General features: G+C 36.4%; 1 protein-coding gene across 1 annotated transcript in view; it reads left to right on the plus strand.

Moving 5' to 3' along the window:
• Window positions 1-16,509: 16,509 nt before the first annotated feature.
• LOC129728570 (tyrosine-protein kinase ABL1) overlaps window positions 16,510-24,317 on the plus strand; it is a 222,078-nt gene continuing 214,270 nt past the window's right edge. Inside the window, exon 1 of the mRNA XM_055687020.1 lies at window positions 16,510-17,176. The gene's annotated coding sequence lies outside the window, so the exon portion shown is untranslated. The remainder of the gene's footprint in view (window positions 17,177-24,317) is intronic.

Consider the following 24,317-nt stretch of genomic DNA (forward strand, 5'->3'; position numbering starts at 1 on the left):
GAAAAATTCCTGAAAATATAATATTTGTTATATCATTGTCGTTAGGGTGGCAATGTTGAATTGGAAAAATTATAAGTAAAATGGCAAAATATTACAAAACAAATTTACAAAATGTATCAAACTACTCTGTGCAAAAAAAAATAATTATCTCAACCAAAATTAAGATTGTGTCTCGTGGAAAATGTTGAATGCTTTCATGTCATTTGCAAAATCACACACGGGAGGTACATGGAGTTTTAATATTTGAAAAATGTTTTCGATTCCAAGTGTCTTAAACTTTTAAATGAAACGGCGGAAACTGATGGAATATGTTATATTACTTTGTTTGAAAAATCTACTCTCTAAGACACTTGCACTCGTCTTTCGAATGTTGTACCAAACAATTTATTCGTTTTATTTACCACAATAATGTCCTTTGTCAACACTTGCTTTAACACACAGTGGTCTGACATATATAATCGGACAAAAGACTGTATCGATGTTATTTAGTGATAATGAGAGTATAGGGATCTCAATCATACACGCAACAAAATTGACTCGTTGTTTCTGGGTTTGCGTCGTTTTGACAGTTCGACCATACATTTTCTGTCAAATTTACATCATCAGAACGTGAACGTGCCTATTGGCTTAAACTTTGCATAGACGTTTTTATAGGCAAAAGATGCCATTTTGTGCTATTGGTTTAATTCATTAAAACACAACTCATTTGTGAAAAGCTATTGGAAGATGCTATTTCGGATAGGTATTGATCATTACAAAAAATTTTAGAGCCAACACGGTTCGTTTGAGCGGTGTGACATCTTCGGCAAAGTTGTAGATAATAGTTTTGTTTTTCAAAAAAAATATACACTCTAAAAACAAATTACTAATTTAAAAAAAATAGAAAGTAAGTTATAAATTAATTATCGAAAACAGCCCATTTAAAAAAACTGATTTTTTTTTATAAAAACTACGAAAGTTTTCCTGAACAACGAAACCGGCCATGGAGAAAATTTTCACAGGGTACATTTTTTCTTGAGGAACGAAGTTATTCTTTACAATTTTGCCAGATACACTATGCCAATCAAATAAACCGTTCTGACTGTATCAATATTCTTGATTCCTCATAGAGTGCTTTATTGGAAATTAAAAATATGTCTACAGTCGAAACGGCATAGTGTCTTCGGCAAAGTTGTAGATAATATCTTGTCCTTCCAAAAAAATATGCCTTTAAAAAAAAAATTAAAATTTTCTTTTTTTTTTTCAAAAAATGATAACTTATTTTTCTTCATTTCTATATTTACGGACGTCATTGTTTTGGTAATCTTTCGTAGGTTTTATTAAAAAAATCAAGTTTTTAAAAAATGACCCCTTTTGAATAATTAATTTTAATCTTTCTTCTAACTTTTGAACGAATAATTTTTTGAGTGTAATTTTTTTGGAAAGACCGAAATATTATCTACAACTTTGACGCAGACGTCACACCAATCAAACGAAGCGAAGTGCTTTTTTTATTTTATACTCTATTTTCACAAAATGAACCACCCTAAGGAAACATAATGTATTCGATGCTAGTTATAATGTATATCATTATACATGCTATTTCGAGAGACTAGTGATCAATTTCAAAAGATAAATTCTAAACATTTTGAACTCAGCCTTCCACAATTGAAAAAAACGACTCAGTCCCAGAGAGTAAATTTTTGCAAAAAAATTTTTTTTCATATGACACCAATTCTCGACGTTTCATGCGTTTTTAAGTCATTTGGCATCAAATAAAAATTTTGAAAACCGAAATTTCACCCTTGGGTGATTATATAGGGTTTTTTTTTTTTAATTCGAGATGACCATTTTGGCTGGCACCCTACTGGACATCTCTAATTCGTTCGGCCCTAGACCGGTGAACGGTCCGTTAGCCAACAAAGTAAAGTAAGTAAGGAAGTGATGCGCTATATCAGCAATTCATGATAAAAAAAAGCAAACCAGATTCCTGACCATTCATGATGAAAAAATAAACCACCTGGAAAAATCCTTATGTTGATGAATTGCTTATGTGGAGTTTTACGGGATATAGGATGATAGGATTTCAAGATTTTGAGTTGGTTAGATTTTATTATTTCATGATTTTCAAGAGCTCAGCATCTTGAAATTTTATAATTCTGGACTTCCTGGACTAAAATTCTTTGATTTCAGAAATCCAGGATTTAGAGATTCCTACGATTCTGGGATTTCTAAATTTGAAAAATTTTAAAACTCTTTTTTATTTTTTTTTTAAGGGGGGATTTGTTAGTAGCTTAAGTATTTATGATAAATATTAGTAAATAATGAGTATGTGTGCCCAATCACAAATGGTGACTTCTCAACACTGTTAGAAATTTGTAATTTTAATTGTTAGGTTTTGTTTGCTTTCGCAATTAGGACTTATCATTCGTAGGGATTTAAACCTACTTGTCAGGAAAGGGGAAGTAAACTTACAACTAACTTAATTGCTAACTTATTGGCTATAAAGAGAGCTTATCGTAGCAATTGAGGATTGCAACGATTTTTGTCGAAAATTGTTAATAATTTTGTTTGACATAGCTTCTAATGGTTCAACACCAGTAAGTCTATGTAATTCGAGTGTACCAAACCAAGGAGGACGCTTCAAAATCATTTTCAGAATTTTATTCTAAATCCTTTGAAGCGTTTTCTTCCTTGTTGAACAGCAACTTGACCAGATCGGTACAGCATAAAGCATTGCTGGTCTAAAAATTTGTTTGTAAATCAAAAGTTTGTTCTTTAAACAAAGTTTAGAATTCCTGTTAATGAGAGGATATAAACATCTCGTATATTTGATGCACTTGGCTTGTATACTCTCAATGTGCTCTTTGAAAATAAGTATTATATCATAAATTAGTCCCAAGTACTTAACCTTGTCGGACCAACTTAAAATAACCCCATTCATCTTGACAACGTGATTATTGTTTGGCTTGAGGAAAGAAGCCCTAGGCTTATGCGGAAAAATTATCATTTGAGTTTTAGAAGCATTGGGAGAGATTTTCCACTTTTGCAAGTAGGAAGAAAAAATATCTAAACTTTTCTGCAATCGACTGCATATGACACGAAGACTTTTTCCTTTTACGGAAATGCTTGTGTCATCGCAGAACAATGACTTTGTGCATCCTGGAGGCAAATCAGGAAGATCTGAAGTGAATATGTTGTACAGGACTGGACCCAAGACTGAACCTTGAGGTACACCTGCTCTGACAGGAAATCTATCAGATTTTGAATTCTGATAGACAACCTGCAGAGTTCGATCAGTAAGATAATTTTTTAAAATTTTGATTAGGAAAATTGGAAAATTAAAAGTTTGCACTTTCGCAATCAAACCTTTATGCCAAACACTGTCGAATGCTTTTTCTATGTCTAAAAGAGCAGCTCCAGTGGAATAACCTTCAGATTTGTTAGCTCGTATCATATTAGTAACTCTGAGCAATTGATGAGTTGTGGAATGCCCATGGCGAAATCCAAACTGTTCATTTGCAAAAATTGAATTTTCGTTGATGTGTGACATCATTCTGTTAAGAATAATTCTCTCAAACAGTTTACTTATTGAAGAAAGCAAACTGATTGGTCGATAACTTGAAACTTCAGCTGGGTTCTTATCCGGTTTTAAAATGGGAGTAATTTTTGCATTTGTCCATAATTTGGGAAAATATGCAATTTTGAAGCAGCAATTGAAAATTTTCACTAAGAATTCCATTGTGCTCTCAGCGAGATGTTTGATTAGTATATTAAAGATTCCATCGTCACCAGGTGCTTTCATATTTTTGAAATTTTTAATAATTGATTTAATCTCATTCAAGTTTGTTTCAATTATTTCTGCAGGTAAAATTCTGGGAAGAAATTAAATCAAATTGACGTGTGACTTCATTTTCAATTGGACTCACAAAATTCAAATTTGAGTTTAGAACACTCTCAAACTGCTGAGCAAGTCTTTGAGGCTTTTGTTCAAAATAGGTATACAATTATTTTCTAGCGTGTTTTGCTTACCCATATTAACGGTCATTTTCGAACTACCAACACTAGGCGCTATAATGTTCGAACTACCTGTAACCTGTGCATAAGTTAAACGGGTATGCAAAGGAGTAGGTAAACTATGCGTCACTGGTACGCTTGGAGAATTTTGTTTTGAAGTTGGTTTTAGTTGAGAAATTGAATTTTGTTTACCTTGCCTTGCCTTAACAATTGCTAAACGGACTGGGCATTGATAAAAATTTGACATATGGTTGCCGTTACAATTCGCACAGCGAAAATTTTTACGCTCTTTCACAGGACATGTGTCCTTTTTGTGAGAAGAGTCTCCACAATTAAGACATTTTTGGTCCATGTTACAGAATTTGGAACCATAACGTTGGCAAGTACGGCATTGGGTGATATGCTTTTCACCTCCGCCATACTTCCTTTAAATTTCCCACTTTACACGCACATTATACAAAGCATGTGCTTTTTCAAAAATTTTTAAGTTGTTAACCTCATTGCGGTTAAAATGAATTAAATAATTAACAAGGGAAATTCCAGTTCTCTGACTGTTTTCGCCTCGTGATTTTTGTTTCATTAGAATTACTTGGGTAGGGGCTATGCCAAGTAATTCTGTTAAAGTAAGTTTGATCTCATCAACGGTTTGATCGTTGGTGAGACCTTTCAAGACAACCTTGAACGGCTTGGCGTTCTTGGTGTCATATGTAAAAAATTTGTACATCTTGTCAGTTAAATACTGAACAAGACGATCACGACCCTTTACTGAGTCGGCTAATAAGCGGCATTCACCTCTACGGCCAATTTGATAGGTAACTTTAACGTCAGAAACAAACGTTGAAAGTTCCTTTTTGAATATATTAAATTCAGAAGAAATAGTTACCACAATAGGTGGAACTTTCTCCTTTTTTAAAGATTTTATATTTTGTATAGTTTCATTATTAATAACTTCCATTTCACCAGCTTCTTGCTCAGGCAAAATATCAAAAGGAATGTCACTACAGACACTCGAAGTGTCAGAAAGAGATGCCTCTCTTTTCCTCCCCGCAGCGATGCGAGGTTTCTTTTTCCGTCCAGCCATTTCAGGTGATACGAAAAAAGTTAAAACAAATGTCACACTGACAAAACACAAACTTTGAAGCTATAGGCAGTCAAAGACCAAACTTTTGGTTTTACAGGTTTTTAAGATCGTATTTAAAACTCTTTATTCTTCGAATTTTAGGAACTCACGCTTATGGGATCATATTGTTATGTCACCTTTTCATACGTGCAATTCAAAAAAATATTCATCTACAAACACATAACATATCAGTAACCCAGTGCGTATTACCTTTGACAAGAGGTCGCCCGGTCATGGTGAAAAACAAGAATGGGAAGACAACCAATTTTCCCAACTCCAGAACCGCTTACCACTCTCTCAGCAGCAGACTCCAGGCTGCATATATGTATGCTAATGTCAAGTCAGTTCACCACGACGGACCCCGCTGATCATACATTCAGGACGCTGCGCCTCGCTTAGTGTGTTTAGTTTACCATATTTACCATACGTGTCTGAATAGTAGAAGACTGTGCAGCATCGAAGAAAAACAGTCGCTTTCACACCGCTGGCGCTGCAGGCGGGGATTCTGCTTGATTACACTTTCCACACTTTCCATCTTGGCTGTTACCAATTTAGCATATGCTGTTTAACATGTAACATTTTGATCTCCGTATCCAATTACATAACAAGAAAGTAAACCGTCCATTTTCGCCACCATTTTTGCGGGAAACTGTCATCTTTAATTAAATAGGTGTGAGTTATCGATGTAATCTCCAGCTAAAATGGGAAACCGAGGTTACAGTGTGCCAATGGCAAGAGAATTGCAAAAGCTGCCAACATCCGAACTACGGCAGCCTTTCGCTATGCTGCTACGGATACCACTGCCGTGGCTTACTGGCGGTGAATATTTATTCAACAGGGAATTTATTCCGAACCGATTATTAGCTTTCCATAAATCAATGTGAAGTATAAATAAATTCGATGTTTATCTTTATTATTGCATAAATTTGCTTTAAATTGACTTTTCATATATGGATAGCTCTGTGTTTTTTTATTTTTTTTGTCAGCCCGGATTGCTTCTCTCTCGCAGCAGTGAATTCGTCGCTTCGGTACGTGCCATGTGTTGCGATGGGAGTTTTTGCTGTTACAACATGTAGCGTTTCTCCGGTTCGGCCAGGCCGTGCCTATCGGTAGGTACAACGTATGCACTATGCACAGCCCGGTTGGCCTCGATGCTGGACAAGGTTAATCCAAACAATATGGAGCATAATTGGCCTGTCACACTGTTCTAAGATTGACCCGTAGGTGAGCATCACCAATAAACAGCCAATCGTTTTTATTGAAGGACTATTGTTTTTGACCCATATCAGAGTCGAAAAAAAAATCGCGATGGTTATAGTTGATAGCGTGAAAATGATTAATAATTACCGCCACCTAACCTACATGGTAAGAAAAACCGAAACTGCCTTTGACTGTGGTTTTTTAAAGGCACATTAACGGTGCAGACTGTCACCAACATTGTGTGTGATTTTTACGTGTCATAGGGTGATGAATCGTATGTGGACTAGTAACCAAGTTTAATTAGACAGTAATTTGTTTTAATAAAACTAAGCAGGAGGGGGCCAAGTAATTTCCACAATACAAACGTGCTTTATTTTTGTAAACTAAAAAAAAGTTGGAATAAGCAACATGAACCTTGTGAACAGACTAAACTGAACACAACACCCCATGTGCATTTCACGCCCACACGAGATGCAGAATGTGGGTCCAGTCGTTTGTCCGTTTTGCTCCCCTCGAACCACCCACCCCTGGGTGGCCATCGATGAGTGGTATTTGATGATAAAAATTTATTTGTTGATATTATTAAAAACAGATTGAAGTGCTGAAACAACGGGAGCGCGGAAATGGAATTTCGTGGCTGCTCGCGCCATCACAGTATGCAAATTAACACATTTATTAGCGACATTTTTCCCTTACTTGTTAGCGCAACTTTGTGCCATGAATGACTAGCACCGTCGGTTCTGAAATTCAGCCCAAAGTCAAGCATTATGGACAGAAACAATAATATTAGAGTCAGGTTGTGGTACTCAGTAGACCACCGCTCGCAAACCGAGAAGAAGGAATATTAACGTTTCACAATTTATTCCTCGTATGGCCATTGGGCCAACAATGGAGCAAACGCAAAACCAACCTCGCAACCTCGGCTGCAGTTATGGTTGGACGCAAAGAAGCTTAGGTGTAACTAATCCTTAACTCTGCCAGGAAGCGGCTCGTGTGATTCAGCGAATCCTACTATACTGCTTTGTGATAAATTCCCTGATGTGGCATTCATCATAGCGACATTGTTTATTTTTTATTCACTAACTGTCTCGCAACATTTTAATGAGATTTTTGTATTTATACTGGGTCATTGTGGAAAGATTGAGTGAGAGCAAAAAATCATAGACTTGAGCTTTTTAATCACCAAGTTTTAATTATTTGTGTAACTAACGCAATATCGAAAACAGTTCCGACAATATTACTCTTTTATAAATTTAGGGCTGAATATTGTTCTCTACTCGATCATACTATATCACAAGGAAATAATAACTTAACAGTTTTTAGTCATGTCCTTGGTGCCCGAACAATATTCAAATTTAAAATCACCCAACGCTAAGCTTCAAAGCCAGCCGTAGCTTTTCCCCATTGCAACTGAACTTTGCGGAGCTTTTATAGTAGCATGACTCTCAAGCTCAACAGTGCTTTGACAACCATTCTCTGTTATGGCAGGTTTATCCTAGACTACAACCATTGCTGATTTCGGTTCAAATGAAGTTAGGGTATAAGAGCATTTTCACGCCAAAAATGAATAAATTTAACATATTCTGGTCAAATAAGTTTTTTGCTAGATTGCACGGACACTCGAGAAAAGTCCAATGCTAAGAGACGACGCTGTGTAATATAAAAAAAAAATCTGTGCGTTTTTACATGCAAAATATATACAGTCATGGAGAAAATAATACATACACTTGCAGTGTTGGATAATTTTTCAAATTTGCGCAGTGGTTTTAATTGTTGGATGATGTTATGTTACGTCATTATGATCAGCAGACACTCTTTTTAAAAGAGGAACGGAGATATAAATGGAGAAATTTCTTTGTCGGCGATTCCGAAATTTTTTGCGTGAGTTAGTGTTTTTAAAATGGCGAAAAAAATAAATACACTATTGAAACATATATACAAAACAAACCCAAATTAGCTTTATTTCTCTACATATTATTAGCAAAGAGACCTTTTACGTTACAAAGCTCACTTTTAATATATTATGGCTTGTCCTTTGTTTTGTAAAACCATATTCAATCCTAGTCGTATGTTTACCAGGTTTTTCACGAGCATAAGCTGGCTTAGCAATTCACGATTGCTGTGCGACGTTCTTTTGATAATGTTTTCTAACCTAGACTTTTCCAATTTTCCATAGAATTTCTATAGGATTTAAATTTGGAGACTGCACTGGCCAAACTCAGAGCCGTAGGTACTCCGTTTTGCGTGGGGGGGCAGAGAATTTTTTTTAATTAAACGTTTTTTTTGAAGGGAAAGCCGTTTAAAACCGTTATGTGCTCGACAAAAAATTACCTTTACGCGTCCAACGGAGTACCCGGGTACTCACAAATTAAAATTTTTATATGTTTTGCAGTTTTCCTCCTATGCCGATAGTTTTAGCACCAGAAGATTCAGAAGGTCATCTATATATTTTCAAATAAGCGTTAGTGGTGTCGTAAGAATATTCTTATTTTCGAAAATCTGGTTTTCCGGGTATATATTCCGAAAAAAAAACCAAGCTGCGAATGTGCGTATCGTGGAAAAAAAGCAGGGATAAAAACTTTATAATTTCTGCCTTACAGTGACAAACCCGCTATTCGACCAATTCAATATTCATTAAATAAATGATCAAACCAGTAAGAGAAGCAATGCAAAGACGAGTGATGGAATACAACGATTCTATGACACTTATTAGAGCCATTTACACAACGTTCGAAAACTAAAAACAGAAGAGAGTTCTAAAAAGTTATAATCTGAAACAATAAATGCATTGAAGGAATTACAGCGTTAGAAACCCATCTTCGAGGGTCACCTTATTCAAAATCGACGATACTAAGAGATTCTAGTCGCGAAGAAAGAATGGAGCGATTCAACCGTTAGCCCAAATTCTAAATTTGACGATTCGCATTGTTTGATCAATGTTTATGTCCTGTTTTATTTTGGACCGAACCAAATATCTTAAAATAACAATATAGTTCACTCTCGGATTTCCCATATATTTCCGTGAAGACAGAGAGGGAACACCCCCTCTTGTGGTGAAAAAGGTAACTAAACTCATTGCACAGTGGTACAGTAAGGCATTTTAGGCGGACATAAGCTTTTCGTTGCGATTTTGGTTTGCGGTTTAAAACCATAGTTTTTGTAAAAAGTTGTTTTTTATACATAGTCCTCTATTTATGTGCAAATGAAAATTAGGGTGGTCTTAAAATCAACGAAATAAAAACAAACTAACTTGTTTTTATTTGCATAAATAATTGTAAACATTCTTTGGCAAACTTGTAGATCAACTAATTCTAAGTAACTTTTTTGTAGACAATAAATTTGGTTTCCAAAAACAGTCTTTTCGCTCAATTTTTTCAATTCAAATTTAAAAACAAAGTTTTCTTCGGTAACTTTAATCAAAAATACGCCAATTTTGACGAAAAAACATTGTCGATATATTTTTCAGATGAAGAGTTTTCACTATTTCTATTTTAAAAATAGGCCCTTTTTTTAAAATATTAATGTCTCCGTTTAGGGCAAACATAAATAATATTTTTTGGTATCATTTGAAAGAACAAATATTGTATAAATATTGTGAAGAAATACCGAAAGTTGTTTAAAATTAGTTGATCTACAACTGTGCCGATGAATGTATACATTTATTTCTGCAAATAAAAAAGTTAGTTTTTTTATTTAGTCGATTTCAGGAACACCCTAATTTTCATTTGCACATAAAAAATAGACTAAATAGACTAAACTCATGTCCGCCTACATTGCCTTACTGTACCACTGTGCATTGTTGTTGAATTTCTGTGAGCGTGTGACATTCTCACACACGAAACTGAGTTTACTCAATTTTAGATTTAGTTGACTCAATTTCATACTTTCACAGAAAAAAATATGTTGTAGATTTCGTGCGTATATTGTTTGTATGTAAAACTAACGCCATTCCGGGAGTTAAATATTGATAATATAATAGATGTAGCTTATCGAGGCACGAAGAAGAAATATTCAAATAATCAGACCACGACGTGTAAATGTAAACTAATCCCAAGCAGTGATGGAAACGAAACGAATATGATGCAATCATCGTTTAATCGGCAGTTTCCCATTCACCGGAAGTCATCATTTTACAATTCATAATGTTGTCTGAGGTCGATTTGTCGCTTTAGTGCATCATAACAATCCCGGAAATACCCATAATGAGTGTTATTTGGTCTTTTGCCACTGTTGTTTAGGAACTGGAAGTCGCCATATTGGATTTCAAAACGGCATTTGGAGACAATTTCTGGCCTCTGAGCATCATTCTGGTTAAAGAAACACCCATATTTGGTTGTTTTTGGGTCATTTTCGTCAGTTTTCCAGTCACCAAAAGTCGCCATTTTAACTCAAAATGTTGTCTGAGGTCGATTTGTGGCTTCAGTGCATCATAACAATCGCGGAAATACCCATATTTGGTCATTCGCCGCTGTTTTTCAGAAACCGGAAGTCGCCATATTGGGTTTCAAACTGGCATTTGGCGACAATTTCTGGCCTCTGAGCGTCATTCCGGTTAAAGAAAAACACCCATATTAGGTGGTATTTGGTCATTTTCGGCAGTTTTCCAGTCACCGGAAGTCGCTATTTTACAACTCAAAATATTGTCGGAGGTCAACAAACGTACAAACCGTGGAACACCACCCATGGATTGCCTCATACATTGACGAAGTTTACTATTATAAAATATTTGGCCGAGTCCACTTCACAATAAAATGTTTTCAGTGTACCCATTAGGGTAATATTACTGTCAAAAGTTACTCTATTTCGCATGTCGTGTAGAACAAAATCAGAAGTGGCGCACCTAGCGGTCGAAAAGGTGACTAACGCTTCTGTCATTTTCAATTTGTCTTCATAATTTCACGTAAGTGAACTATATTGGTATTTAAGATATTTGACCGAACTGTAACATAGTTGTCCGGGCTAGGTAACGGACTGGGTTATGTTTCCGAGCTGTGAAAACGTCCGGCCAAAATAAATTGAATTGAACATAAACATGAATCACAAGAAGCACACTGCAGGAAGTTTAGATACTGTCTGAATATTGAATATTTGAAAAAAAAAACTAGTCTTGTGTGTCATTTTTTGCCCACGATTTGTTCTATCCAAGAAATCAAAAAGTGAACAGTAAAAACTTCTGGAAAAACTGGTCAAATTTTGCAGCAAAACTTGTTTTGCATTGTTCTTATATAATCAAACATATAAAACTGTGATTGGTTCTCTCATTAAAATGACACATTTAAAAAAACTGACATTTTCACTCCCAGACGCTGATCCGGACATCCGAAACGGAAGTATGCGGATCGTCAGTTTCAACTTCGCCGCGAATCAAGCGGGCTCACCAAAAAATTGAGTAATTTACCCTTTTTGTCATATGCGTTCGACCGTTTTGATTGTTCGGATTTAAACATGGTTCTTTTGAGATTTAATGAACTACTACTGGAGACTATTCAATTATGCTTATTGGTCATATTTCAGGTTTTTCATTTGTTTTTTTTACCTAGTATCAATCAAATATATGAGAAAATTGCGTGGTGGGGCAATGAAAACGCGTGGGGGGGCTAAGCCTCCCCTAGCCCCCCGGTAGCTACGGACTTGGCCAAACTAATAATTTTATATTTTCATTTGAAAAGCATCTTCTTGTTTTCAATACTCTATGTTTAGGATCGTTATACTGCTTAAAGGTCCAGCAAAGCGGCATGATTTCTTCGGCATACGGAAGCAAAATCGACCACCTTACCTTACCTTGCTCTACATCGAAAGCGACACATTTTGGCAAGAGCTGAATTTTTAAAAAAAGTTCTTAGACTAAGGTGCAACTAAATAGCACATCGTGTTCTGGTCGGATGAGTCGAAATTTAACTTTTTTGGTTCAAACGGTTAGCAGCTGGTGAGAAGACCGATGAATACTGCCTTCAACGCACAATTAACCAAGAAAGTAGTAAAATTTGGAAGTGACCACAAAACGGTGTGGCGCTGTTTTCTGATGCTGGTGTGGAACCCATTCATTTTATAATATAGACTATGAATACTAATGATTATGTAGAAATTTAACGTAGCGTAATGCTTTCGTATGCCAAAGAAAACATGCTTCTTCGTTGGAGGTTAACGATCCTAAACATACAGCATTTAAAACTTGAAGATGATTTTCAGGGGAAAATATAAAATTGTTGGATTGGCCAGCATAGTCTCCTAACTTGAGCTGTATCAAAAATCTATGGAAGATTGTTAAGTCATACGTTTCAAAGCATCATCTAAGGAATGAAACAGACTAATGGAACGACGTACAGGCAGTTTGAAATGTCAGTCCAGCTTCTACTCATGAAAACCTGGTGGTAAACATACCACAAAGATTGAATATGGTTTTACAAAACAAAGGACAAACCACGAAATACAGAAAATGAGTTTTTTAACGTAAAAGGTCACTTTGCAAACGATATTTAAAGAAATAAAGCTAATTTGGATTGTTTTGTATATATACAGTCGCCGTTGCAACAACTTTGCAGTTATCGGACCGCAATCCGTCATATCTGAAGTCAAAGTCATATTTGACATTGAAGTGACAAATCTCGCGGGGGGATTCTAAATGCATTCGAAAATAAAAAATTGTTGAATCTCTAGAAACATTTCAAAAGGACTTTTCATTTTTCTCGATTTTTTTCGATTCCGTTTACTTGTTGTCTCTTCATTCTAGATGGGAGATTATAGATTAGTGGGGATAATCAATGAAGCCAAATCACCATGTTATGTGGTTCACTTTCCGTAATTATTATAAGAGAAAAAAAATTCCTTGTGCATTGTTTGGCTGACAATTTTTAGTGATAATTTCCATCACTATTGCAAACAGTTATTAAGTCTGGTTACCAAATTAAAATAAGTAATAAATGTAGAGAAGCAGGTTTGGTACCGTGACCGGAATTCGCACCAATTTGCCATCACGCTCTTGGCTATCGTGCCCTTCGAAATTCTGCCTTTCATATTTCCGCCTTTTGAAGTATTCGGCCTTGTGTGTACGGTCATAGAATTCTGCCTTTCATGATTCTGCATTCTGTCGCGAACCCAGAACAACTTTTTCTTCTATCTACAAAAATAAAAAAGTTAGATACTTGAATTCGACGAAAGTTTGGAATAAGATAATTTTTAATAATTTTTTAATAGGCGCGTTGTAACAACTTTGTCGGAGAAGTTTTTCTCTAAAATATTGCTATAGAGCTCTAGGAGAATAGAAAGTCGAAAGCAGATAGAAGAATTAGAGAGTAAAACAATACAGAGTAGATAGTAGATAGAAAAATATATATAAAAGAGTCAAGAGATAAAGAGTACAGAGTATGTACTATTATCCTAACGGATGGTCGTGTTCCGAGTCGAAATGCGGCCCCAAGGCTTTGCTTTTTTCGATTTTCCTAAGTTTGCATATAACTTAAAGCCGCGATCTAGATTCTCATGACTTAAAAAAAGTGTCATGTGTTTTAGAGCAAGCGAAAGTTCACTAACCATTTTGATATACTTGGAGCAAAACTCTTCATACAGCAGACATGTAGAGTCTAAATGAATGTAAAAAGGTGGATGTAATTTTTTTAAAAGTAATTTGTTTAAAACAGCACTACTTTTGATCATTTTTGGTTATAATTAATCGGTCAAACTTTGTTTGTATCTTAGGCGTTTTTTTTTTGCTGTTTACTAATCCATATTTTTTCCAGAGAGTGAGTAATGGCGCTATAACCATAAGCTAAAAATGCTAGGACTAGAGTTAGTACTCAAGTTTCAACCGTAACAGTTGAAGCGAGTAAAGGCGCTATATCCTTGGTTTTGAAACCCGAACATAAAGAGGACATACCTATGTTCCATCCCAGGAGATTGGTCAACAAAGGAGTGTACTTTCTTAGCTTTGGCACTCCCAACGAATTATATGACTTCTTACATACGGAACGGTTGGTACGGATTTTCCCCGTTCTTAGATTACATTGTATTATATTGCGCTACACAGTAGGCCTGGCCGTTGACAAGAAAAATGTGTGGAAATCATTTTTTTTTAAATGGTGGATATCATTTCCCAGGATCCTTTCAAGTACTGGCTGTGTTAGTGTAGACTAGACTAGACAAGACTAAAATATTGCTATAGAGCTCTAGGCTCTAATTTCCCCCTAACCCTTGACCATTGTGAAGTGCAGGAAAGTCTAAATTTCTACGAGCATATTGCGTACTGCCGGAAAAACAACTATTAGTTACCCATACTAACTTTCTAGTACTTACTTTCACCAAATGAAATCTATGTCTATGAAAAAGCTTGTTTTTTCAAATAAAATTCCATTGAGTCTTACATTATCATTTGTCCATGAGCCCGTATTGTAAAACTTGACAACACTTTATAACTATGCGGTAGCTAAGTGGCTGAAGTTGCAGTTGACAGTTGCTTTGTTTTCGTTTAGAATCTACTCGATACCAGTTATAAATAAAATGAAAATCAAAATTCAGGGCAGAAGCCTAATTGCAAGCATAAGTGTAATCACGAAATAATAGTGTATGTAGTGTAATTTGTTGATAATAGTAACAGTAAACGTAAACCAGGAAATTTTCCCAATCTACGCAGACGAGCAAAAATCATAAATTCGCCCAGTCTCCCGACCGGAAGAGAGAAATTTCACCCGGTGATTATGAAATAAACCAAATCTACCTTGATATTCGCTTATGCATGGTGAAAGACAGAACTGTATATTTAGTTCTTGGCAATAAACGGCACAAAAACTGTGTTGCCGAAACGATAGATTTTCTCTTTGCGCGACTCTATATACACATAGACTCTGCTGTTCGCGAGCTCGAAAATTCCCTCATCGAAAGCGTCGCCGCTTGCTGCTGCGTTGCTTTAAAAGCTTCATTCCACTTTCTGTCGAACACTCATAGCAGATGACGTTTAAGGAGTGATGTATTTGTAAACAAACCATTGACTTCTGCGTGCATAACCATTGTACTTTTGATGGTGTTGTACGGTCACTGTATTGCATAGTGTGCGTTGCTTGTGACGTCATTAGAATAAATATTCTATAGTGCATATTGGTTCTCTGACGTCACATCGGAGAGTGTGTTAAATTATCAAGTTATCTTCATCAGTTTTATATATTTTGTTGTTGTTGCAAAGTTCAATCTGTATGTGTATCATTGAATGTGCGACAGATGCTGGGTCTGCTGAACAGCAAGCTCGGGCCTAGATCGTATTTACAACGTAAATGCAATCAACTACACTCAAAATATTTTTCACGTTATTGTTACGTGAAATTTCCTGTTCTTATTCATTTTCTGTCAGTTTTCATGATTTATGTGACAAACATAACATCTACGTGAAAATCACATGCTTACTATGTTTTATCACGTAGTATCTACGTGAACTTGGCAACGTCAAACAGAATGAACTCTCCGTGCGAGAATATACAAGAATCAAAATGGCGAAGCTGTTGTGTAATTCGGTCTCTGAACATAAAATTGATTTCATCGATGACTTGCCAATGAGTGAGATTTAGGAAAAACCATAATTCGACATGGAATCTTTAGCTTACAGATTTTGTACAGATTCAGTTCAAAGATCCAGGAGTTACCTGAACATAAACAGTAGCAGCTAACAGTAATTATAGACGGTGAATGTCTTAATATTTGTCAGTTTTTATGTCGTTCAATCCATTTTCGAATTGGAAATTGTGCATGCCCGTGCGATTTATCTAGCAACATATATCAAAAAATTCTGAAATCTAATTTCTCTCTTAAGAATTTGGGAAACCATAATCGAAATTAATACGTTTTATAAATCGTAGTAGCTATCCGTTAATCAAATGCTTTTCACTTTGCCGGTAGTTAAATTCTACGTGAAAATCACATGAAACGCATATGTCTACTGAATAATATTCACAGGATAAATCATCTCACCAGATCATGATGAACTCAAATGACAATCACGTAAAATCTACGTGAAAACGACAGTGGAAAATATTCACATAACTTTTCCGGTAATCATAACGTGAAAAATATTTTGAGTGTAGGAAAGCAGCAACAGTAAAAGCTTCCTGCCGTAGTGTTGGTGGTGGTTCTCTGAATTTGCTACTTCACTTCACACAGCCGTGTGTGCGCCATCCCGCTTACACTCTCGCAGTTGGCCGAACGTCGTGACAGCGAGAAAGCCCTCCGCTACACGGCAATGCCAAAGTCGGTGCGCTGCAGTGCGGACGCGTTTTTTATTTCTCTTCTTGTTTCTCTGCTCGAATCGAACCGTGGTCGGCCGCGGTATTGTATTATTTTGACTGTGAGTGGTGAAGAACGATGAAACGCACCTCGTCGGCCCTGTGCGAGTGCTGCTGTAGAAACTGAATTCAATATTGGCGAAATTTTGCTGTGCTTATCTGGGCCGAAAGATTAGCTAGTGGTTTGTGAATGCATCCAGAACGAGTGATAACAGACGGAAGCAATGAGTGAGACGAGGCCGCAAGTTGAAAGAATGTGAAATCGCTTCCATGATAAGAATAAATACCTTTCGTGCTGGGCTGGAACAGTTCCATTTCTTATATTTCGACCGGATAATGGCGATAGTGGGAAGTTGTTGAAAATCGTATCGTTCTGTTGAGAGATTGTGCAAAAAGTTGTGTGTGAGCACCGAAAACGGAAATATAATTGCAATTTTTCTCCTTCGAAAATAGCATCTTAAAAAGAGTACGCAGTGAGAAAAAAGATGTGATGTGCAGACATGGATGTTTTTTTTTATTTTCTTTTGCAAAAATGGAAGTGTCATCCGCTGGAATGGATAACGTTTTTAAAGCAGCAGCTGTAGTGGATTACATGATTGTGAGTACAGTTATTGTTTACTGTTTAATTCCTATAAGAATAGTTTCAAAACAAATCCTGCTAGTTGGAAATTGCAGTAGGTTTTCTTATGGGCAAAACGGCAACGATTTATCGCTATTAGATTCACATTCATCCGATGATTGCCAGTCAGATCGAGTTAAACTAATGCCTCTTAAATTGGTGCTTCGCGATAGCGAGAAATTCCGCTGCATTGGCGAGACGCATTGCATAAAACGCATCTTCGGGTAGCTAAGAATTCAAGTGCGACTGTAAAAGCATACTCAAAACGGAGAGAGTGCCCCTCGTTTGAGTTTTTTTTTTTGGTTTTGCAGCGAGTTTACGTTACCAATAGGGTTGCCACCTGATAGGAATATCTAGCCCGGAGATTTTCAAGTAGCGTGAAGGGTGCGGGGGTGCCGTATGTGCATTTAGGCCCGGATTTGAGGAGGGGGCAAAGAGGGCAAATGCCCCGGGCCTTCCGACATTAGAGCCCTCTCTAGACCTGGGCCAGACGTGAAGACAGAGTTGAGACCTTCTTTTGCTAGTCACCTTCCAGCGAAGCGTCGATTATTTCAAAATTTAAAATTTCTACCTCTAAAATTTTTTAGAAAATAGGGCCCCACGAAAATATCTGCCTCGGGCTCCCCAGCATCTAAATCCGGCCCTGTGTGCATTGACATGCCTGTTGTGATTTATTTTCACCAAATGATCTACACCATTTACTTACTTTATTTATTTTAGCAATTCTTAACAGCCGATCGAATTCGGTGATTTTGGTGACAATCGGGTCCTAAAGCTATGCCAGTTTTTATATATCATATGATAAAGCCGCGTTTTCTGAGCAAATCGTGTTTTTAGAATATGTTTATCGTTTTCCTTCGATTTTTAAATGAAGATTAAAAAACCTAAATTAATCTACCTAACGGTCAGACCCAGCCTTTTTCATTCAAACTTTTATCTGTAAAAATAGATTTACATGAACGCTTCAATCCAATAAATGTATATTCACTCTTTAGGTTCTAAAATATTGATGTTGTAATCTATACTTATAAAAAGGCAGTTCGGTCTTTCTGTCTGTCTGTCAGATCCATATAGGCTCGAAAACTATCTAATCGATCGTCGTGAAAATTTGTGTGTAGGGTCTTTGGTGCCGATAAAGGTTCCTTTGTTAGTTTGAGACCCCTCCCTCTTCTGGAAAGGAGGGGTTTCATATAAATGAAACATCAATTTCTGCACAACTCAAGAACAAACCAAGTAAATGAAACCGAATTGGGCATGTGGGTGTTTTATGGAGTAACAAATATGTCCATAATAGTTGGACGATCCTCCGTTTTCTGGAAGGGAGGGGTTCCATACAAATTAAACACAAATTTCTGCGCATCTCGAGAGCTAACCAACTAAATGGAACCAAATTTGGCAGGTGAATGTTTTTAGAGGTAACAAATATGTCCATAATGGTTCGACACCCCTCCGGATCTAGAATGATACACAGCAGCTGAAATCGACCACAGACCCCATTTTGGATTCTAGGTTGGCGACTTCCGGTTCCTGGGAAACAGCCGAAAATGATCGAATAACACCCAATATGGGTGTTTCTTTAACCAGAATGACGCTCAGAGGCCAGAAATTATCTTAAATACCATTTTGAAATCCAAGATGGCGACTTCCGGTTTGTAAAAAACAGCCTAAAATAACCAAATACCATCCAATATGAATATCTCAAGAACCAGAATGATGCAAAGAGCTAACAATTGACCTCAGGCACCATTTTGAATTGCTAAATGACAACTTCTAGGAAACAGTCGAAAAGGACCGAATAATACTCAATATGGATATTTCCGTAATCGAGATGATGCATAGTAACCAAACATTGACCCTGGACACTATTTTGTTTTTAGTTTCTAGAAAACAACCAAAATAACTAAATATCTCTCAATATGAGTATTTCCGGTGCCAGATTGATGCCACAAAATCTGCTGAAAATATACAGAGGCCAAAAGTCGAGGATGTTGTCATTTCGATAAAACCAATCATTTCAAACGATTTTTCTTTTGACTTTGATCATATCCTATGGCCGATTCGTCGTGAATTTGCAGACTTTAAACACATCGCAAAGAATCAATGAATTTGGAACGTTCAAATAGTACATATATCGATCAAAGCAGGTATAGTTTTAAATAGTCTTTGAATTCCTTTTTTTCCATAACTTTTGAGCCACATATCAAATTGTTATGAAGTTTGTTATTTGTGAGTTTGAGAGATGACTCGTTCGTATGACACTAGCAATATTCAAATAAGTCGTGTTATCTTTGAGATAATGAAGTTTCGTTGTTTTATTAACAATTCAGTACATAACGGTTGCTTAAGTTCGATTAAAATCAAATGAAATGGTAACGTATAGGGCAGCCAAACTTTGAAACCACGTGTTCAATCATAATTCATCAGTTAACCCTTAACTAGCCCGCTTATCTGATAATAATGTTGATCAAATCGGTTGTGTAGTTTCTGAGATAATGAAGTTTCGTGATTTTCACATTTCGGTACATTACAGACGAAGTTACAGTTCAATTACAGTAAACTTGTTATGAGGCAGCTTGACTTATTAACTGACACTAATTTTGTGGAAATCGGTTCAGTCATCTCTGAGAAAATTGAGTGAGTCCAAGTAGTCTTCGGAATATGTTCCTTTTCATAGCTGGATTTCACATCTTCAAACATAACAGGCAAAGTAATAGTCCGATTGCAAAAAAAAAATCAATAGAGTTTTATGGGGCAATTAGACCTTCTATTTGACACTGATTTTATGAAAATCGGTTCAGCCATCTCTGAGAAACACTGCCCATAATCGCATATTTGTAACATTTGCAAAATTGGTTGTTCGAGCAAATAGCACCTTTATATTTTGAACTTAAATGCTTTGTTCCCAATATATTCTTGCAAATAGACACTTCAACTAAACTTTGCATCATGAAGAAAGCACTACTTTACATTCTGTATACATTAAACATTACTTTTGAAGTCAAATTGGTTGAAATTTTTGCAATGATACATTTATGCCGTCACTTTCAAGCTACTTTTGGAATATATCACAGGGAAAATAAAGTTTTTCATGTATTCAACAAGCATGAGCTGAACATCAGAAACGGATCACCGGTGGTTGGTTACCGGACCAGAATAACTTCCGAGTTCCAAAGAATGCAGATGTGGATTTGGATGGAAGCTTTTTTTATAAAAAAGTTGAAAAAATTAAGTAGGGTGACAATTATTCGGTTATTTACGCTATGTGACAAAACAACTTGGTATTTTTTACGACTTTTTTCACACAAACATGCGCATATTTTTTCAGATGTAAAAAGTACATACTATTCTAAGCATTTCCCAATAAAAAGCACGAAATCCATAAAATGTCGAATGTTACAATTATGCGATCACAGGCAGAACAGGAGTGAGATTAAACAGTCTTCAGAACACGTTTCTTTTCATAACTTTTGAACCACAAGTTCAATCCTCATAAAATTCAAAAGTTAAGGGTTTTTCAGGTAGCCCGTTCATTTGAAATCAATTTTGTTTAAATCGGTTGTGTAGTTTTTGAGATAATGTTGTTTCATGATTTTTACATTTTGATACATAACCTCTAAACTAAAAATCCGATTACAATAAAATTGAATAGGCTCTTATGGGACAACAAGACCTCTCATTTGCAATTAATTTCATGAAAATCGGTCCAGCCATCTCTGAGAAAAGTGAGTGAGAATAAAAATCTACACATACACACACACATACACACACATACACACACATATACACACACGCATACAGAAAATGCTCAGCTCGTTGAGCTGAGTCGAGTGGTATATGCCATTCGGCCCTTTGGAGCACTTTTATACTTTCGGTTTTGCAAGTGATTGCTATACCTTTCTAGGAGAAAGGCAAAATTGCTCGAAAGGTCTTAAATGGCATTTCGCTCATGTACGGTATATGGGAGAACTGTCATTTAAGGCATTTCGAACAGTTTTTTATTCTTCATTTAAAAAACGAAGGAAAACGATAAACATTTTTCAAAAATCCCGTTTTGCTCAGAAAATTGCACTCTTTCAGCTGATTTATAAAAATAAGAAAACCGGGTAAAACTTTAGAACCCAATTTCAATAAAATATTTAAACGACAAAGATTCGCCGTAAATTTGACAGCCTTAAAATCTCTTAGGGAGAAATTCTCGAAATCTATGCCGAAATTACGTAGGACTTGAAAATAAATTGGTCAATTTATGACTTCAGAGCGAGTTGAAAATAATTTCGCTGGCTAAGATAAATTTCGCTTGCACCCAGAGACCCGGAAATTACATCCCAGACCCGGAGAAATTTCGCGTTCACCCGGAGACCCAGAGATCACCTCCCAAACCCGGAGACTTCGGGTGAAACCCGGAGAGGTGGCAACCCTAGTTACCAACGGTGGGTGAGGGTTGGTCAAAAATGGATTGCAGAGAATTTTGATCGGTTTTGTTTTTTGTTAGAGAATTTTACATGCAATTTATGCAAGAATGTTAATGGTTACTCAAAGATGCACGGAAACCTATTTCCCATAACCTATCAGTATTTTTAAAGCTTTCTTATGCTCATTTAGAAATATTTTCAATAAACAGAGGTTACAAGAGGTTACTCAAAGATGCGTGGAAACCTATCTTCCATCACCTATAAGTATTTTTAAACCATTCTTATGCCCAATTAGGAAAATTTTCAACGAGCAAAAAAAAATTTTAATCGATGCAAGACTGTTGATGGTTACTCAAAGATGCGGAAAACCTATTTCTCATCACTTACCAGTATTTTCAAACCTTTCTTATGCCCATTTAGGGACGATCCATTAATGATGTCACGCAAAATTCGGAAAAAATTAACTCCCCCCCTCCCCTTTGTCACAAGCTGTCACAACCCCCCCCCTCTTAATTTTGTAGTAGCGACAGTTACGTAACTGTGATGTTTGTTCGAAATTGAAAATTTCGGAGGGGGGTCAGGCTGATCAGCGTTACGTAATTTCAAGGGGGGGAGTCATGTCGATCGTTACCTATCTTTACATAGGGGAGAGAGGGGGTCTGAAATCTAGATTTTTAGCGTTACGTAATTTGTGTACGACGCCTAAAGTATAAATTTATGTTTCACTTATATGAGAGCCCTCCCTTCCAGAAGAGGGAGGGGTGTCAAGTTATCTTTGACACATTTCTTACTCCTGAAAACCTCACCATGTCAAATTTGGTTCTATTTCCTTGATTTATTTTCAAGTTACGCAGAAGTTTGTGTTATATTTGTATGGGAGCCCTGCCTTCAAGAAGAGGGAGGGGTCTCAAGCTAATCTAATAACCTTTTCCGGCGTCAAAAACCTCTACATACAAATTTTCACGCCGATCGGTACAGTAGTTTCCATATCTATAAGGATCAGAGAGGCAGACAGACAGATAGAACTGCTTTTTCATATGATTAGATTTCTTGTGGTAATTTAAATCGCTGATTTTACGTATTAAATTATTGGTTTACCATCTTTCATAACAAAATATTAATAAATAAAAATTTCAGATTTAACACTTTCCCTATTTTATCACCCCAAACATCATCGGGTGATATAATCGGGTGATCACTGTATTATCGAGCTCAATTGAATTTGATTTTACGAATATAATCACTGAGGTCAAGAAAGTTTCTAAAAGTATGACTAGCGATGAAGTGGAAAACGTTGTTTTTTGACGAAGTTTTCAATTGGCTCGGCACTGTATTTTTTTTGTTTCCAAAAATATGTATTTAAAGTGTTTCGATTACCTATTCCGAGATAAACGCATATAAAGTTTCAAATTTAGCTTATAGGGCCGTGACGAGGCGCGCTTCAAATCGCTCTAACTTTTTTCCCATTACTTAGATTTTCATGAAAATTTGTGAAAATGTTCACAAGAAGTTGTACTTAAAGAAAATGCAATAAATTTGTTTTCGATTTTTTTTAAAACTAAAAGGGTATAGAACCCCTCAACTCAACTCATTAGGGGTTGTACAACATCTTGGTTTCGTAGTGCCTACTTCATATTAGCCCAGTGTTTTTCGTCAGGCCTTAGTTGCCGTGCGTTAGGAGGGGGGGGGGGGGGGTTCATGACCTTATTTAAATAGTGGCATGAAGCAAAAGCCTCCTGCACTTTGTACGTATGCAGTCCCTTCTAGTCCTTGGCTCTCTGAACGAGAGACTTAGACAGATTCAACTTTTTGGCCACATGGTTTCACAACACGCCCTGTGATCCTGATCACCCCCTTTCGTTCGATGCTCAGAGTTTCGTTTAATCACACACACACCGTTGATTGCACGATTTCGAGTTGTTTCCCGATGTCCCGATAAGAGCGCGCGTTAACGGTTCTCCAGGTGCTTGCGCAAAATCAATCCGCTACATTGCTGTTCTAGTAATGGATTTTCTTCAATTCTCGAGAAACTGCTAGCGATAAAAATACAGTGTAAACGATACACTCTAAACTACTTCTACTCAAATTTTCAAGACAAAACACCCAATTGATAATTTTCAACCGCCTTTTTTCCATGCTGCAATTTGATTTGGGACACCCTTTATTTCAGAATTTTCAATACAATTTCGTTAGAATGTGTTGCATAGTGTTTAAATAAAGGAGTTCATATTTATCAAATAACTGAAGACAGTCAAGATTTCGTTTAATAATGAACAGAAAATGCATTTCAAGCATGCGGAGGAAAGGAAAACTCGCGATTTATTCTGATTATTTTTAATTTTTTGTTTGAATTGTTTAGTCAGGGTGTCGGTTGAATCAATTTTACGGACCTCGAAAACTCATATATTCCATTGGCCACAGCTCTAAAATTTTGTAAGTCCCAGAAAATCAAAGTTTTTCTAAATAAAATGTTTCTACGACATTTGCCGTAAAAAACATTTCCACGACTTCATGTGCATTTTTATCGATTGATATCGATCTTTGCAAGAGAGAAGACAAACCTTCTTATCCCTAATGCAAAACGAAGCTCGATAGTTTATTTTTTTCTAAACGGTCACCATTTTGATTTGATCTCGCTTCCTTAGCGTGCGTCACAGTCGGCTTTCGCTTGTAAATGTAAAATAACCAAACCATCGCCGCTCAGCTCA

The sequence above is a fragment of the Wyeomyia smithii genome, chromosome 1 (genome assembly GCF_029784165.1).
Source record: "Wyeomyia smithii strain HCP4-BCI-WySm-NY-G18 chromosome 1, ASM2978416v1, whole genome shotgun sequence".
Lineage (NCBI taxonomy): Eukaryota > Metazoa > Arthropoda > Insecta > Diptera > Culicidae > Wyeomyia > Wyeomyia smithii.